This window comes from Melospiza melodia, chromosome 3 (genome assembly GCF_035770615.1).
Source record: "Melospiza melodia melodia isolate bMelMel2 chromosome 3, bMelMel2.pri, whole genome shotgun sequence".
Taxonomy (NCBI): Eukaryota; Metazoa; Chordata; class Aves; order Passeriformes; family Passerellidae; genus Melospiza; species Melospiza melodia.
Genome location: NC_086196.1, coordinates 84,620,613 through 84,636,750, shown reverse-complemented (window position 1 = coordinate 84,636,750; position 16,138 = coordinate 84,620,613).

Here is a 16,138-nt window from a genome sequence, read left to right as displayed (position 1 = left end):
GCAGCTTACTTTTGTTTGCCAGGGAAACGGTCCGAGGTTTTTGTCTGGGGGCCTATGGCTGGGAGTGACCGGCTGGCTCCTGAAAAGCTACGATAGGCAGGATGGTGACCAGACCCATGACGGCACCAGTGCCAAGTTGGGCTGGTTTGATAGTACCAAGTGGCTCCTGCAATCTGCCATCAAAAACTTGGCAGGCGAGTTTTGTTTTCCAGGGAAAAGCGCCGTTGTTTGTGTTTGGGGGCCTGTGGCTGGGAGTGGCCGGCTGGCTCCTTAGAATCCACGATACGCAGGATGGTTCCCAGACCAGTGGTGGCACCAGTGCCAAGTCAGGCTGGTTTGATAGTACCAAGTGCGTCCTGCAATCTGCCATCCAGAAGCGGGGCAGCTTACTTTTGTTTGCCAGGGAAACGGGCCGAGGTATTTGTCTGGGGGCCTATGGCTGGGAGTGACCGGCTGGCTCCTGAAAAGCTACGATAGTCAGGATGGTGACCAGACCCATGGTGGCACCAGTGCCAAGTTGGGCTGGTTTGATAGTACCAAGTGGCTCCTGCAATCTGCCATCAAAAAGTTGGCAGGCGAGTTTTGTTTTCCAGGGAAAAGCGCCGTTGTTTGTGTTTGGGGGCCTGTGGGTGGGAGTGGCCGGCTGGCTCCTTAGAATCCACGATACGCAGGATGGTTCCCAGACCAGTGGTGGCACCAGTGCCAAGTCGGGCTGGTTTGATAGTAACAAGTGCGTCCTACTATCTGCCATCCAGAAGCGGGGCAGCTTACTTTTGTTTGCCAGGGAAACGGGCCAAGCTTTGTGTCTGGGGGCCTATGGCTGGGAGTGACCGGCTGGCTCCTGAAAAGCTACGATAGGCAGGATGGTGACCAGACCCATGGTGGCACCAGTGCCAAGTTGGGCTGGTTTGATAGTACCAAGTGGCTCCTGCAATCTGCCATCAAAAAGTTGTCAGGCGAGTTTTGTTTTCCAGGGAAAAGCGCCGTTGTTTGTGTTTGGGGGCCTGTGGCTGGGAGTGGCCGGCTGGCTAATTAGAATCCACGATACGCAGGATGGTTCCCAGACCAGAGGTGGCAACAGTGACAAGTCGGGCCAGTTTGATGGTGCAAAGTGGCTCCTGCAATCTGCCATCCAGAAGCAGGGCTGCTTACTTTTGTTTGCCAGGGAAAGGAGCCGAGGTTTTTGTCTGGGGGCCTATGGCTGGGAGTGACCGGCTGGCTCCTGAAAAGGTACGATAGGCAGGATGGTTACCAGACCCATGGTGGCACCAGTGCCAAGTTCGGCTGATTTGATAGTACCAAGTGGCTCCTGCAATCTGCCATCAAAAAGTTGGCAGGCGAGTTTTGTTTTCCAGGGAAAAGCGCCGTTGTTTGTGTTTGGGGGCCTGTGGGTGGGAGTGGCCGGATGGCTAATTAGAATCCACGATACGCAGGATGTTTCCCAGACCTAAAGTGGCACCAGTGACAAGTCGGGCCAGTTTGATGGTGCAAAGTTGCTACTGAAATCTGCCATCTAGAAACGGGGCAGCTTACTTTTGTTTGCCAGGGAAACGGGCCAAGGTTTGTGTCTGGGGGCCTATGGCGGGGAGTGACCGGCTGGCTCCTGAAAAGCTACGATAGGCAGGATGGTGACCAGACCCATGGTGGCACCAGTGCCAAGTTGGGCGGGTTTGATAGTACCAAGTGGCTCCTGCAATCTGCCATCAAACACTTGGCAGGCGAGTTTTGTTTTCCAGGGAAAAGCGCCGTTGTTTGTGTTTGGGGGCCTGTGGCTGGGAGTGGCCGGCTGGCTCCTTAGAATCCACGATACTCAGCATGGTTCCCAGACCAGAGGTGGCACCAGTGCCAAGTTGGGCTGGTTTGATTGTAACAAGTGCGTCCGGGAATCTGCCATCCAGAAGCGGGGCAGCTTACTTTTGTTTGCCAGGGAAACGGGCCGAGGTTTTTGCCTGGGGGCCTATGGCTGGGAGTGGCCGGCTGGCTCCTGAAAAGCTACGATAGGCAGGATGGTGACCAGACCCATGGTGGCACCAGTGCCAAGTTGGGCTGGTTTGATAGTACCAAGTGGCTCCTGCAATCTGCCATCAAAAAGTTGGCAGGAGAGTTTTGTTTTCCAGGGAAAAGCGCCCTTGTATGTGTTTGGGGGCCTGTGGCTGGGAGTGGCCGGCTGGCTCCTTAGAATCCACGATACGCAGGATGTTTCCCAGACCCAAGTTGGCACCAGTACCAAGTAGGGCTGGTTTGATACTACCAAGTGGCTCCTGCAATCTGCCATCCAGAAGCGGGGCAGCTTACTTTTGTTTGCCAGGGAAACGGGCCGAGGTTTGGGTCTGGGGGCCTATGGCTGGGAGTGACCGGCTGGCTCCTGAAAAGCTACGATAGGCAGGATGTTGACCAGACCCATGGTGGCACCAGTGCCAAGTTGGGCTGATTTGATAGTACCAAGTGGCTCCTGCAATCTGCCATCAAAAATTTGGCAGGCGAATTTTGTTTTCCAGGGAAAAGCGCCGTTGTTTGTGTTTGGGGGCCTGTGGCAGGGAGTGGCCGGCTGGCTCCTGAAAAGCTACGATAGGCAGGATGGTGACCAGACCCATGGTGGCACCAGTGCCAAGTTGGGCTGGTTTATAGTACCAAGTGGCTCCGGCAATCTGCCATCAAAAAGATGGCAGACGAGTTTTGTTTTCCAGGGAAAAGCGCCGTTGTTTGTGTTTGGGGGCCTGTGCCTGGGAGTGGACGGATGGCTAATTAGAATCTACGATACGCAGGATGGTTCCCAGACCAGAGGTGGCACCAGTGCCAAGTCGGGTGGTTTGATAGTAGCAAGTGGCTCCTGCAATCTGCCATCCAGAAGCGGGACAGCTTACTTTTGTTTGTCAGGGAAACCGGCCGAGTTTTGTGTCTGTGGGCCTACGGCTGGGAGTGACCGGCTGGCTCCTGAAAAGCTACGATAGGCAGGATGGTGACCAGACCCATGGTGGCACCAGTGCCAAGTTGGGCTGGTTTGATAGTACCAAGTGGCTCCTGCAATCTGCCATCAAAAAGTTGGCAGGCAAGTTTTGTTTTCCAGGGAAAAGCGCCGTTGTTTTTGTTTGGGGGCCTATGGCTGGGAGTGGCCGGCTGGCTCCTTAGAATCCACGATACGCAGGATGGTTCCCAGACCTGAGGTGGCACCAGTGCCAAGTTGGGCTGGTTTGATAGTACCAAGTGCGTCCTGCAATCTGCCATCCAGAAGCGGGGTAGCTTACTTTTGTTTGCCAGGGAAACGGGCCGAGGTTTGTGTCTGGGGGCCTATGGCTGGGAGTGACCGGCTGGCTCCTGAAAAGCTACGATAGGCAGGATGGTGACCAGACCCATGGTGGCACCAGTGCCAAGTTGGGCTGGTTTGATAGTACCAAGTGGCTCCTGCAATCTGCCATCAAAAAGTTGTCAGGCGAGTTTTGTTTTCCAGGGAAAAGCGCCGTTGTTTGTGTTTGGGTGCCTGTGGCTGGGAGTGGCCGGCTGGCTCCTTAGAATCCACGATACGCAGGATGGTTCCCAGACCAGAGGTGGCAGCAATGCCAAGTCGGGCTGGTTTGATGGTGAAAAGTGGCTCCTGCAATCTGCCATCCAGAAGCGGGATAACTTACTTTTGTTTGCCACGGAAACGGGCCGAGCTTTGTGTCTGGGGGCCTATGGCTGGGAGTGACCGGCTGGCTCCTGAAAAGCTACGATAGGCAGGATGGTGACCAGACCCATGACGGCACCAGTGTCAAGTTGGGCTGGTTTGATAGTACCAAGTGGCTCCGGGAATCTGCCATCAAAATTTGGCAGGCGAGTTTTGTTGTCCAGGGAAAAGCGCCGTTGTTTGTGTCTGGGGGCCTGTGGCTGGGAGTGACCGGCTGGCTCTTTAGAATCCACGATACGCAGGATGGTTCCCAGGCCAGAGTTGGCACCAGTGCCAAGTTGGGCTGGTTTGATACTACCAAGTGCGTCCTGGAATCTGCCATCCAGAAGCGGGGCAGCTTACTTTTGTTTGCCAGGGAAATGGGCCGAGGTTTTTCTCTGGGGGCCTATGGCAGGGAGGGACCGGCTGTCTCCTGAAAAGCTACGATAGGCAGGATGGTGACCAGACCCATGGTGGCACCAGTGCCAAGTTGGGCTGATTTGATAGTAGCAAGTGGCTCCTGCAATCTGCCATCAAAAAGTTGGCAGGCGAGTTTTGTTTTCCAGGGAAAAGCGCTGTGGTTTGTGTTTGGGGGCCTGTGGCTGGGAGTGACCGGCTGGCTCCTTAGAATCCACGATACGCAGGATGGTTCCCAGACTAGAGGTGGCACCAATGCCAAGATGGGCTGGTTTGATAGTACCAAGTGGCTCCTGCAATCTGCCATCCAGAAGCGGGGCAGCTTGCTTTTGTTTGCCAGGGAAACGGGTCGAGCTTTGTGTCTGGGGGCCTATGGCTGGGAGTGACCGGCTGGCTCCTGATAAGCTACGATAGGCAGGATGGTGACCAGACCCATGGTGGCACCAGTGCCAAGTAGGGCTGGTTTGATAGTACCAAGTGGCTCCTGCAATCTGCCATCAAAAAGTTAGCAGGCAAGTTTTGTTTTCCAGGGAAAAGCGCCGTTGTTTTTGTTTGGGGGCCTATGGCTGGGAGTGGCCGGCTGGCTCCTTAGAATCCACGATACGCAGGATGGTTCCCAGACCTGAGGTGGCACCAGTGCCAAGTCGGGCTGGTTTGATAGTACCAAGTGGCTCCTGCAATCTGCCATCCAGAAGCGGGGTAGCTTACTTTTGTTTGCCAGGGAAACGGGCCGAGGTTTGTGTCTCGGGGCCTATGGCTGGGAGTGACCGGCTGGCTCCTGAAAAGCTACGATAGGCAGGATGGTGACCAGACCCATGGTGGCACCAGTGCCAAGTTGGGCTGGTTTGATAGTACCAAGTGGCTCCTGCAATCTACCATCAAAAACTTGGCAGGCGAGTTTGTTTTCCAGGAAATAGCCCTGTGGTTTTGTTTGGGGGCCTGTGGCTGGGAGCGACCGGCTGGCTCCTTAGAATCCACGATACGCAGGATGGTTCCCAGACCCAAGGTGGCACCAGTGCCAAGTTGGGCTGGTTTGATAGTACCAAGTGGTTCCTGCCATCTGCCATCCAGAAGCGGGGCAGCTTACTTTTGTTTTCCAGGGAAACGGGCCGAGGTTTTTGTCTGGGGGCCTATGGCTGGGAGTGACCGGCTGGCTCGTGAAAAGCTACGATAGGCAGGATGGTGACCAGACCCATGACGGCACCAGTGCCAAGTTGGGCTGGTTTGATAGTACCAAGTGGCTCCTGCAATCTGCCATCAAAAACTTGGCAGGCGAGTTTTGTTTTCCAGGGAAAAGCGCCGTTGTTTGTGTTTGGGGGCCTGTGGCTGGGAGTGGCCGGCTGGCTCCTTAGAATCCACGATACTCAGCATGGTTCCCAGATCAGAGGTGGCACCAGTGCCAAGTTGGGCTGGTTTGATAGTACCAAGTGCGTCCGGGAATCTGCCATCCAGAAGCGGGGCAGCTTACTTTTGTTTGCCAGGGAAACGGGCCGAGGTTTTTGTCTGGGGGCCTATGGCTGGGAGTGACCGGCTGGCTCCTGAAAAGTTACGATAGGCAGGATGGTGACCAGACCCATGGTGGCACCAGTGCCAAGTTGGGCTGGCTTGATAGTACCAAGTGGCTCCTGCAATCTGCCATCAAAAAGTTGGCAGGCGAGTTTGTTTTCCAGGGAAAAGCGCCGTTGTTTGTGTTTGGGGGCCTGTGGCAGGGAGTGGCCGGCTGGCTCCTTAGAATCCACGATACGCAGGATGGTTCCCAGACCCAAGGTGGCACCAGTGCCAAGTTGGGCTGTTTTGATACTACCAAGTGCGTCCTGGAATCTGCCATCCAGAAGCGGGGCAGCTTACTTTTGTTTGCCAGGGAAACGGGCCGAGGTATTTGTCTGGGGGCCTATGGCTGGGAGTGACCGGCTGGCTCCTGAAAAGCTACGATAGGCAGGATGGTGACCAGACCCATGGTGGCACCAGTGCCAAGTTGGGCTGGTTTGATAGTACCAAGTGGCTCCTGCAATCTGCCATCAAAAACTTGGCAGGCGAGTTTTGTTTTCCAGGGAAAAGCGCCGTTGTTTGTGTTTGGGTGCCTGTGGCTGGGATTGGCCGGCTGGCTCCTTAGAATCCACGATACGCAGGATGGTTCCCAGACCAGTGGTGGCACCAGTGCCAAGTCGGGCTGGTTTGATAGTAACAAGTGCGTCCTACTATCTGCCATCCAGAAGCGGGGCAGCTTACTTTTGTTTGCCAGGGAAACGGGCCGAGCTTTGTGTCTGGGGGCCTATGGCTGGGAGTGACCGGCTGGCTCCTGAAAAGCTACGATAGGCAGGATGGTGACCAGACCCATGGTGGCACCAGTGCCAAGTTGGGCTGGTTTGATAGTCCCAAGTGGCTCCTGCAAACTGCCATCCAGAAGCGGGGCAGCTGAGTTTTGTTTTCCAGGGAAATGGGCCTTTGTTTGTGTTTGGGGGCCTGTGGCTGGGAGTGTTCGGCTGGTTCCTGAATATGTACGATACGCAGGATTGTTCCCAGATCCAAGTTGGCAGCAGTGCCATGTTGTGCTGGTGTGATAGTCCCAAGTGGCTCCTGCAATCTGCCATCCAGAAGTGGGGCAGTTGATTTTTGTTTGCCAGAGAAAAGGTCCGTGGTTTGTTTTTGGGGGCATATGGCTGAGAGTGGCTGGCTGGCCCCTGAAAATCCACGATACACAGGATGGTTCCCAGATCCAAGGTGGCACCTGTGCCAAGTCGGGCTGATTTGATAGTACTAAGTAGCTCCTGCAATCTGCCATCCAGAAGCGGGGCAGCTTACTTTTGTTTGCCAGGGAAACGGGCCGAGTTTTGTGTCTCGGGGCCTATGGCTGAGAGTGACCGGCTGGCTCATGAAAAGCTACAATAGGCAGGATGGTGACCAGACCCATGGTGGCACCAGTGCCAAGTTGGGCTGGTTTGATAGTACCAAGTGGTTCCTGCAATCTGCCATCCAGAAGCAGGGCAGCTGAGTTTTGTTTTCCAGGGAAAAGCGCCGTTGTTTGTGTCTGCGGGCCTGTGGCTGGAGTGGCCGGCTGGCTCCTTTCAACACACGATACGCCGGATGGTTCCCAGACCCAAGGTGGCACCAGTGCCAGGTTGGGCTGGTTTGATAGTACCAAGTGCTTCCTGCAATCTGCCATCAAAATGTTGGCAGGCGAGTTTTGTTTTCCAGGGAAAAGCGCCGTTCTTTGTGTTTGGGGGCCTGTGGCTGGGAGTGGCCGTCTTGCTAATTGGAATCCACGATACGCAGGATGGTTCCCAGACCTGAGGTGGCACAAGTGACAAGTCGGGCCAGTTTGATGGTGCAAAGTGGCTCCTGCAATCTGCCATCCAGAAGCGGGGCAGCTTACTTTTGTTTTCCAGGGAAACGGGCCGAGGTTTGTGTCTGGGGGCCTATGGCTGGGAGTGACGGCTGGCTCCTGAAAAGCTACGATAGGCAGGATGGTGACCAGACCCATGGTGGCACCAGTGCCAAGTTGGGCTGATTTGATATTACCAAGTGGCTCCTGCAATCTGCCATCAAAAATTTGGCAGGCGAGTTTTGATTTCCAGGGAAAAGCGCCGTTGTTTGTGTTTGGGGGCCTGTGGCTGAGAGTGGCCGGCTTGCTAATTGGAATCCACGATACGCAGGATGGTTCCCAGACCTGACGTGGCACCAGTGCCAAGTCGGGCTAGTTTGATGCTGCAAAGTGGCTCCTGCAATCTGCCAAGCAGAAGCGGGGTAGCTTACTTTTGTTTGCCAGGGAAAATGGCCGAGGTTTTTGTCTGGGGGCCTATGGCTGGGAGTGACCGGCTGGCTCCTGAAAAGCTACGATAGGCAGGATGGTGACCAGACCCATGGTGGCACCAGTGCCAAGTTGGGCTGATTTGATAGTAGCAAGTTGCTCCTGCAATCTGCCATCAAAAAGTTGGCAGGCGAGTTTTATTTTCCAGGGAAAAGCGCCGTTGTTTGTGTTTGGGGGCCTGTGGCTGGGAGTGGCCGGCTGGCTCCTTAGAATCCACGATACGCAGCATGGTATCCAGACCCAAGGTGGCACCAGTGCCAAGTTGGGCTGGTTTGATAATACCAAGTGGTTCCTGCAATCTGCCATCCAGAAGCGGGGCAGCTTACTTTTGTTTGCCAGGGAAACGGGCCGAGGTTTGTGTCTGGGGGCCTATGGCTGGGAGTGACCAGATGGCTCCTGAAAAGCTACCATAGGCAGGATGGTGACCAGACCCATGGTGGCACCAGTGCCAAGTTGGGCTGCTTTGATAGTACCAAGTGGCTCCTGCAATCTGCCATCAAAATTTGGCAGGCGAGTTTTGTTTTCCAGGGAAAAGCGCCGTGTTTTGGGTTTGAGGGCCTGCGGCTGGGAGTGGCCGGCTGGCTCCTTAGAATCCACGATACGCAGGATGGTTCCCAGACCAGAGGTGGCACCAGTGCCAAGTCGGGCTGGTTTGATTATACCAAGTGGCTCCTGCAATCTGCCATCCAGAAGCGGGGCAGCTTACTTTTGTTTGCCACGGAAACGGGTCGAGCTTTGTGTCTGGGGGCCTATGGCTGGGAATGACCGGCTGGTTCCTGAAGAGCTACGATGTGCAGGATGGTGACCAGACCCATGGTGGCACCAGTGCCAAGTTGGGCTGGTTTGATAGCACCAAGTGGCTCCTGCAATCTGTCATCAAAATTTGGCAGGCGAGTTTTGTTTTCCAGGGAAAAGCGTCGTTGTTTGTGTTTGGGGGCCTGTGGCTGGGAGTGGCCGGATGGCTAATTAGAATCCACGATACGCAGGATGGTTCCCAGACCCAAGGTGGCACCAGTGCCACATTGGGCTGGTTTGATAGTACCAAGTGCGTCCGGCAATCTGCCATCCAGAAGCGGGGCAGCTTTCTTTTTTTTGCCAGGGAAACGGGCCGAGCTTTGTGTCTTGGGGCCTATGGCTGGGAGTGACCGGCTGGCTCCTGGAAAGCTACGATAGGCAGGATGGTGACCAGACCCATGGTGGCACCAGTGCCAAGTTGGGCTGGTTTGATAGTACCAAGTGGCTCCTGCAATCTGCCATCAAAAAGTTGGCAGGCGAGTTTTGTTTTCCAGGGAAAAGCGTCGTTGTTTGTGTTTGAGGGCCTGTGGCTGGGAGTGGCCGGCTGGCTCCTTAGAATCCACGATACGCAGGATGGTTCCCAGACTTGACGTGGCACCAGTGCCAAGTCGGGCTGGTTTGATAGTACCAAGTGCGTCCTGCAATCTGCCATCCAGAAGTGGGGCAGCTTACTTTTGTTTTCCAGGGAAACGGGCCGAGGTTTTTGTCTGGGGGCCTATGGCTGGGAGTGACCGGCTGGCTCCTGAAAAGCTACGATAGGCAGGATGGTGACCAGACCCATGGTGGCACCAGTGCCAAGTTGGGCTGGTTTGATAGTACCAAGTGGCTCCTGCAATCTGCCATCAAAAAGTTGTCAGGCGAGTTTTGTTTTCCAGGGAAAAGCGCCGTTGTTTGTGTTTGAGGGCCTGTGGCTGGGAGTGGCCGGCTGGCTCCTTAGAATCCACGATACGCAGCATGGTATCCAGACCCAAGGTGGCACCAGTGCCAAGTTGGGCTGGTTTGATAATACCAAGTGGTTCCTGCAATCTGCCATCCAGAAGCGGGGCAGCTTACTTTTGTTTGCCAGGGAAACGGGCCGAGGTTTGTGTCTGGGGGCCTATGGCTGGGAGTGACCGGATGGCTCCTGAAAAGCTACCATAGGCAGGATGGTGACCAGACCCATGGTGGCACCAGTGCCAAGTTGGGCTGGTTTGATAGTACCAAGTGGCTCCTGCAATCTGCCATCAAAATTTGGCAGGCGAGTTTTGTTTTCCAGGGAAAAGCGCCGTGTTTTGGGTTTGAGGGCCTGCGGCTGGGAGTGGCCGGCTGGCTCCTTAGAATCCACGATACGCAGGATGGTTCCCAGACCAGAGGTGGCACCAGTGCCAAGTCGGGCTGGTTTGATTATACCAAGTGGCTCCTGCAATCTGCCATCCAGAAGCGGGGCAGCTTACTTTTGTTTGCCACGGAAACGGGTCGAGCTTTGTGTCTGGGGGCCTATGGCTGGGAATGACCGGCTGGTTCCTGAAGAGCTACGATGTGCAGGATGGTGACCAGACCCATGGTGGCACCAGTGCCAAGTTGGGCTGGTTTGATAGCACCAAGTGGCTCCTGCAATCTGTCATCAAAATTTGGCAGGCGAGTTTTGTTTTCCAGGGAAAAGCGTCGTTGTTTGTGTTTGGGGGCCTGTGGCTGGGAGTGGCCGGATGGCTAATTAGAATCCACGATACGCAGGATGGTTCCCAGACCAGAGGTGGCACCAGTGCCACATTGGGCTGGTTTGATAGTACCAAGTGGTTCCTGCAATCTGCCATCCAGAAGCGGGGCAGCTTTCTTTTTTTTGCCAGGGAAACGGGCCGAGCTTTGTGTCTTGGGGCCTATGGCTGGGAGTGACCGGCTGGCTCCTGGAAAGCTACGATAGGCAGGATGGTGACCAGACCCATGGTGGCACCAGTGCCAAGTTGGGCTGGTTTGATAGTACCAAGTGGCTCCTGCAATCTGCCATCAAAAAGTTGGCAGGCGAGTTTTGTTTTCCAGGGAAAAGCGTCGTTGTTTGTGTTTGAGGGCCTGTGGCTGGGAGTGGCCGGCTGGCTCCTTAGAATCCACGATACGCAGGATGGTTCCCAGACTTGACGTGGCACCAGTGCCAAGTCGGGCTGGTTTGATAGTACCAAGTGCGTCCTGCAATCTGCCATCCAGAAGTGGGGCAGCTTACTTTTGTTTTCCAGGGAAACGGGCCGAGGTATTTGTCTGGGGGCCTATGGCTGGGAGTGACCGGCTGGCTCCTGAAAAGCTACGATAGGCAGGATGGTGACCAGACCCATGGTGGCACCAGTGCCAAGTTGGGCTGGTTTGATAGTACCAAGTGGCTCCTGCAATCTGCCATCAAAAAGTTGTCAGGCGAGTTTTGTTTTCCAGGGAAAAGCGCCGTTGTTTGTGTTTGAGGGCCTGTGGCTGGGAGTGGCCGGCTGGCTCCTTAGAATCCACGATACGCAGGATGGTTCCCAGACCTGAGGTGGCACCAGTGCCAAGTCCGGCTAGTTTGATGGTGCAAAGTGGCTCCTGCAATCTGCCATCCAGAAGCGGGGCAGCTTACTTTTGTTTGCCAGGGAAACGGGCCGAGCTTTGTGTCTGGGGTCTATGGCTGGGAGTGACCGGCTGGCTCCTGAAAAGCTACGATAGGCAGGATGGTGACCAGACCCATGGTGGCACCAGTGCCAAGTTGGGCTGGTTTGATAGTACCAAGTGGCTCCTGTAATCTGCCATCAAAATTTGGCAGGCGAGTTTTGTTTTCTAGGGAAAAGCGCCGTTGTTTGTGTTTGGGGGCCTGTGGCTGGGAGTGGCCGGCTGGCTCCTTAGAATCCACAATACGCAGGATGGTTCCCAGACCTGAGGTGGCACCAGTGCCAAGTTGGGCTGGTTTGATAGTACCAAGTGCGTCCTGCAATCTGCCATCCAGAAGCGGGGCAGCTTACTTTTGTTTTCCAGGGAAACGGGCCGAGGTATTTGTCTGGGGGCCTATGGCTGGGAGTGACCGGCTGGCTCCTGAAAAGCTACGATAGGCAGGATGGTGACCAGACCCATGGTGGCACCAGTGCCAAGTTGGGCTGGTTTGATAGTACCAAGTGGCTCCTGCAATCTGCCATCAAAAAGTTGTCAGGCGAGTTTTGTTTTCCAGGGAAAAGCGCCGTTGTTTGTGTTTGGGTGCCTGTGGCTGGGAGTGGCCGGCTGGCTCCTTAGAATCCACGATACGCAGGATGGTTCCCAGACCAGTGGTGGCACCAGTGCCAAGTCGGGCTGGTTTGATATTAACAAGTGCGTCCTACTATCTGCCATCCAGAAGCGGGGCAGCTTACTTTTGTTTGCCAGGGAAACGGGCCGAGCTTTGTGTCTGGGGGCCTATGGCTGGGAGTGACCGGCTGGCTCCTGAAAAGCTACGATAGGCAGGATGGTGACCAGACCCATGGTGGCACCAGTGCCAAGTTGGGCTGGTTTGATAGTACCAAGTGGCTCCTGCAATCTGCCATCAAAAAGTTGTCAGGCGAGTTTTGTTTTCCAGGGAAAAGCGCCGTTGTTTGTGTTTGGGGGCCTGTGGCTGGGAGTGGCCGGCTGGCTAATTAGAATCCACGATACGCAGGATGGTTCCCAGACCAGAGGTGGCAACAATGACAAGTCGGGCCAGTTTGATGGTGCAAAGTGGCTCCTGCAATCTGCCATCCAGAAGCAGGGCTGCTTACTTTTGTTTGCCAGGGAAAGGAGCCGAGGTTTTTGTCTGGGGGCCTATGGCTGGGAGTGACCAGCTGGCTCCTGAAAAGGTACGATAGGCAGTATGGTTACCAGACCCATGGTGGCACCAGTGCCAAGTTCGGCTGATTTGATAGTACCAAGTGGCTCCTGCAATCTGCCATCAAAATGTTGGTAGGCGAGTTTTGTTTTCCAGGGAAAAGCGCCGTTGTTTGTGTTTGGGGGCCTGTGGGTGGGAGTGGCCGGATGGCTAATTACAATCCACGATACGCAGGGTGGTTCCCAGACCTAAAGTGGCACCAGTGACAAGTCGGGCCAGTTTGATGGTGCAAAGTTGCTACTGAAATCTGCCATCCAGAAACGGGGCAGCTTACTTTTGTTTGCCAGGGAAACGGGCCAAGGTTTGTGTCTGGGGGCCTATGGCTGTGAGTGACCGGCTAGGTCCTGAAAAGCTACGAGAGGCATGATGGTGACCAGACCCATGGTGGCACCAGTGCCAAGTTGGGCTGGTTTGATAGTACCAAGTGGCTCCTGCAATCTGCCATCAAAAAGTCGGCAAGCGAGTGTTGATTTCCAGGGAAAAGCGCCGTTGTTTGTGTTTGGGGGCCTGTGGCAGGGAGTGGCCGGCTGGCTCCTTAGAATCCACGATACGCAGCATGGTTCCCAGACCCAAGGTAGCACCAGTGCCAAGTCGGGCTGGCTTGATAATACCAAGTGGTTCCTGCAATCGGCCATCAAAAAGTTGGCAGGCGAGTTTTGTTTTCCAGGGAAAAGCGCCGTTGTTTTTGTTTGGGGGCCTATGGGTGGGAGTGGCCGGCTGGCTCCTTAGAATCCACGAGACGCAGGATGGTTCCCAGACCTGAGGTGGCACCAGTGCCAAGTTGGGCTGGTTTGATAGTACCAAGTGCGTCCTGCAATCTGCCATCCAGAAGCGGGGTAGCTTACTTTTCTTTGCCAGGGAAACGGGCCGAGGTTTGTGTCTCGGGGCCTATGGCTGGGAGTGACCGGCTGGCTCCTGAAAAGCTACGATAGGCAGGATGGTGACCAGACCCATGGTGGCACCAGTGCCAAGTTGGGCTGGTTTGATAGTACCAAGTGGCTCCTGCAATCTGCCATCAAAAATTTGGCAGGCGAGTTTGTTTTCCAGGGAAAAGCGCCGTTGTTTGCGCCTGGGGCCCTATGGCCTGGAGTGGACGGATGGCTAATTAGAATCCACGATACACAGGATGGTTCCCAGACCCATGGTGGCACCAGTGCCAACTTGGGCTGGTTTGATAGTAACAAGTGGTTCCTGCAATCTGCCATCCAGAAGCGGGGCAGCTTACTTTTGTTTGCCAGGGAAACGGGCCGAGGATTGTGTCTGGGGGCCTAAGCCTGGAAGTGACCGGCTGGCTCCTGAAAAGCTACGATAGGCATGATGGTGACCAGACCCATGACGGCACCAGTGCCAAGTTGGGCTGGTTTGATAGTACCAAGTGGCTCCTGCAATCTGCCATCAAAAACTTGGCAGGCGAGTTTTGTTTTCCAGGGAAAAGCGCCGTTGTTTGTGTTTGGGGGCCTGTGGCTGGGAGTGGCCAGCTGGCTAATTAGAATCCACGATACTCAGCATGGTTCCCAGACCAGAGGTAGCACCAGTGCCAAGTTGGGCTGGTTTGATTGTAACAAGTGCGTCCTGCAATCTGCCATCCAGAAGCGGGGCAGCTTACTTTTTTTTGCCAGGGAAACGGGCCGAGGTTTGTGTCTGGGGGCCTATGGCTGGGAGTGGCCGGCTGGCTCATGAAAAGCTACGATAGGCAGGATGGTGACCAGACCCATGGTGGCACCAGTGCCAAGTTGGGCTGGTTTGATAGTACCAAGTGGCTCCTGCAATCTGCCATCAAAAAGTCGGCAAGCGAGTGTTGATTTCCAGGGAAAAGCGTCGTTGTTTGTGTTTGGGGGCCTGTGGCTGGGAGTGGCCAGCTGGCTCCTTAGAATCCACGATACGCAGCATGGTTCCCAGACCCATGGTGGCACCAGTGCCAAGTTGGGCTGGTTTGATAGTAACAAGTGCGTCCGGGAATCTGCCATCCAGAAGCGGGGCAGCTTACTTTTGTTTGCCAGGGAAACGGTCCGAGGTTTGTGTCTGGGGGCCTATGGCTGGGAGTGACCGGCTGGCTCCTGAAAAGCTACGATAGGCAGGATGGTGACCAGACCCATGGTGGCACCAGTGCCAAGTTGGGCTGGCTTGATAATACCAAGTGGTTCCTGCGATCGGCCATCAAAATTTGGCAGGCGAGTTTTGTTTTCCAGGGAAAAGCGCCGTTGTTTGTGCCTGGGGCCCTATGGCCTGGAGTGGACGGATGGCTAATTAGAACTCACGATACGCAGGATGGTTCCCAGACCTGAGGTGGCACCAGTGCCAAGTTGGGCTGGTTTGACGGTGCAAAGTGGCTCCTGCAATCTGCCATGCAGAAGCGGGGCAGCTTACTTTTGTTTGCCAGGGAAACGGGCCGAAATATTTGTCTGGGGGCCTCTGGCTGGGGGTGGCTGGCTGGCTCCTGAAAAGCTACGATAGGCAGGATGGTGACCAGACCCATGGTGGCACCAGTGCCAAGTTGGGCTGGTTTGATAGTACCAAGTGGCTCCTGCAATCTGCCATCAAAAACTTGGCAGGCGAGTTTTGTTTTCCAGGGAAAAGCGCCGTTGTTTGTGTTTGGGGGCCTGTGGCAGGGAGTGGCCGGCTGGCTCCTTAGAATCCACGATACGCAGCATGGTTCCCAGACCCAAGGTGGCACCAGTGCCAAGTCGGGCTGGCTTGATAATACCAAGTGGTTCCTGCAATCGGCCATCAAAAAGTTGGCAGGGGAGTTTTGTTTTCCAGGGAAAAGCGCCGTTGTTTGTGCCTGGGGCCCTATGGCCTGGAGTGGACGGATGGCTAATTAGAATCCACGATACACAGGATGGTTCCCAGACCCATGGTGGCACCAGTGCCAAGTTGGGCTGGTTTGATAGTAACAAGTGGTTCCTGCAATCTGCCATCCAGAAGCGGGGCAGCTTACTTTTGTTTGCCAGGGAAACGGTCCGAGGTTTGTGTCTGGGGGCCTATGGCAGGGAGTGACCGGCTGGCTCCTGAAAAGCTACGATAGGCAGGATGGTGACCAGACCCATGGTGGCACCAGTGCCAAGTTGGGCTGGCTAGATAATACCAAGTGGTTCCTGCAATCGGCCATCAAAAAGTTGGCAGGCGAGTTTTGTTTTCCAGGGAAAAGCGCCGTTGTTTGTGCCTGGGGCCCTATGGCCTGGAGTGGACGGATGGCTAATTAGAACCCACGATACACAGGATGGTTCCCAGACCCATGGTGGCACCAGTGCCAAGTTGGGCTGGTTTGATAGTACCAAGTGGTTCCTGCAATCTGCCATCCAGAAGCGGGGCAGCTTACTTTTGTTTGCCAGGGAAACGGTCCGAGGTTTTTGTCTGGGGGCCTATGGCTGGGAGTGACCGGCTGGCTCCTGAAAAGCTACGATAGGCAGGATGGTGACCAGACCCATGACGGCACCAGTGCCAAGTTGGGCTGGTTTGATAGTACCAAGTGGCTCCTGCAATCTGCCATCAAAAACTTGGCAGGCGAGTTTTGTTTTCCAGGGAAAAGCGCCGTTGTTTGTGTTTGGGGGCCTGTGGCTGGGAGTGGCCGGCTGGCTCCTTAGAATCCACGATACTCAGCATGGTTCGAAGATCAGAGGTGGCACCAGTGCCAAGTCAGGCTGGTTTGATA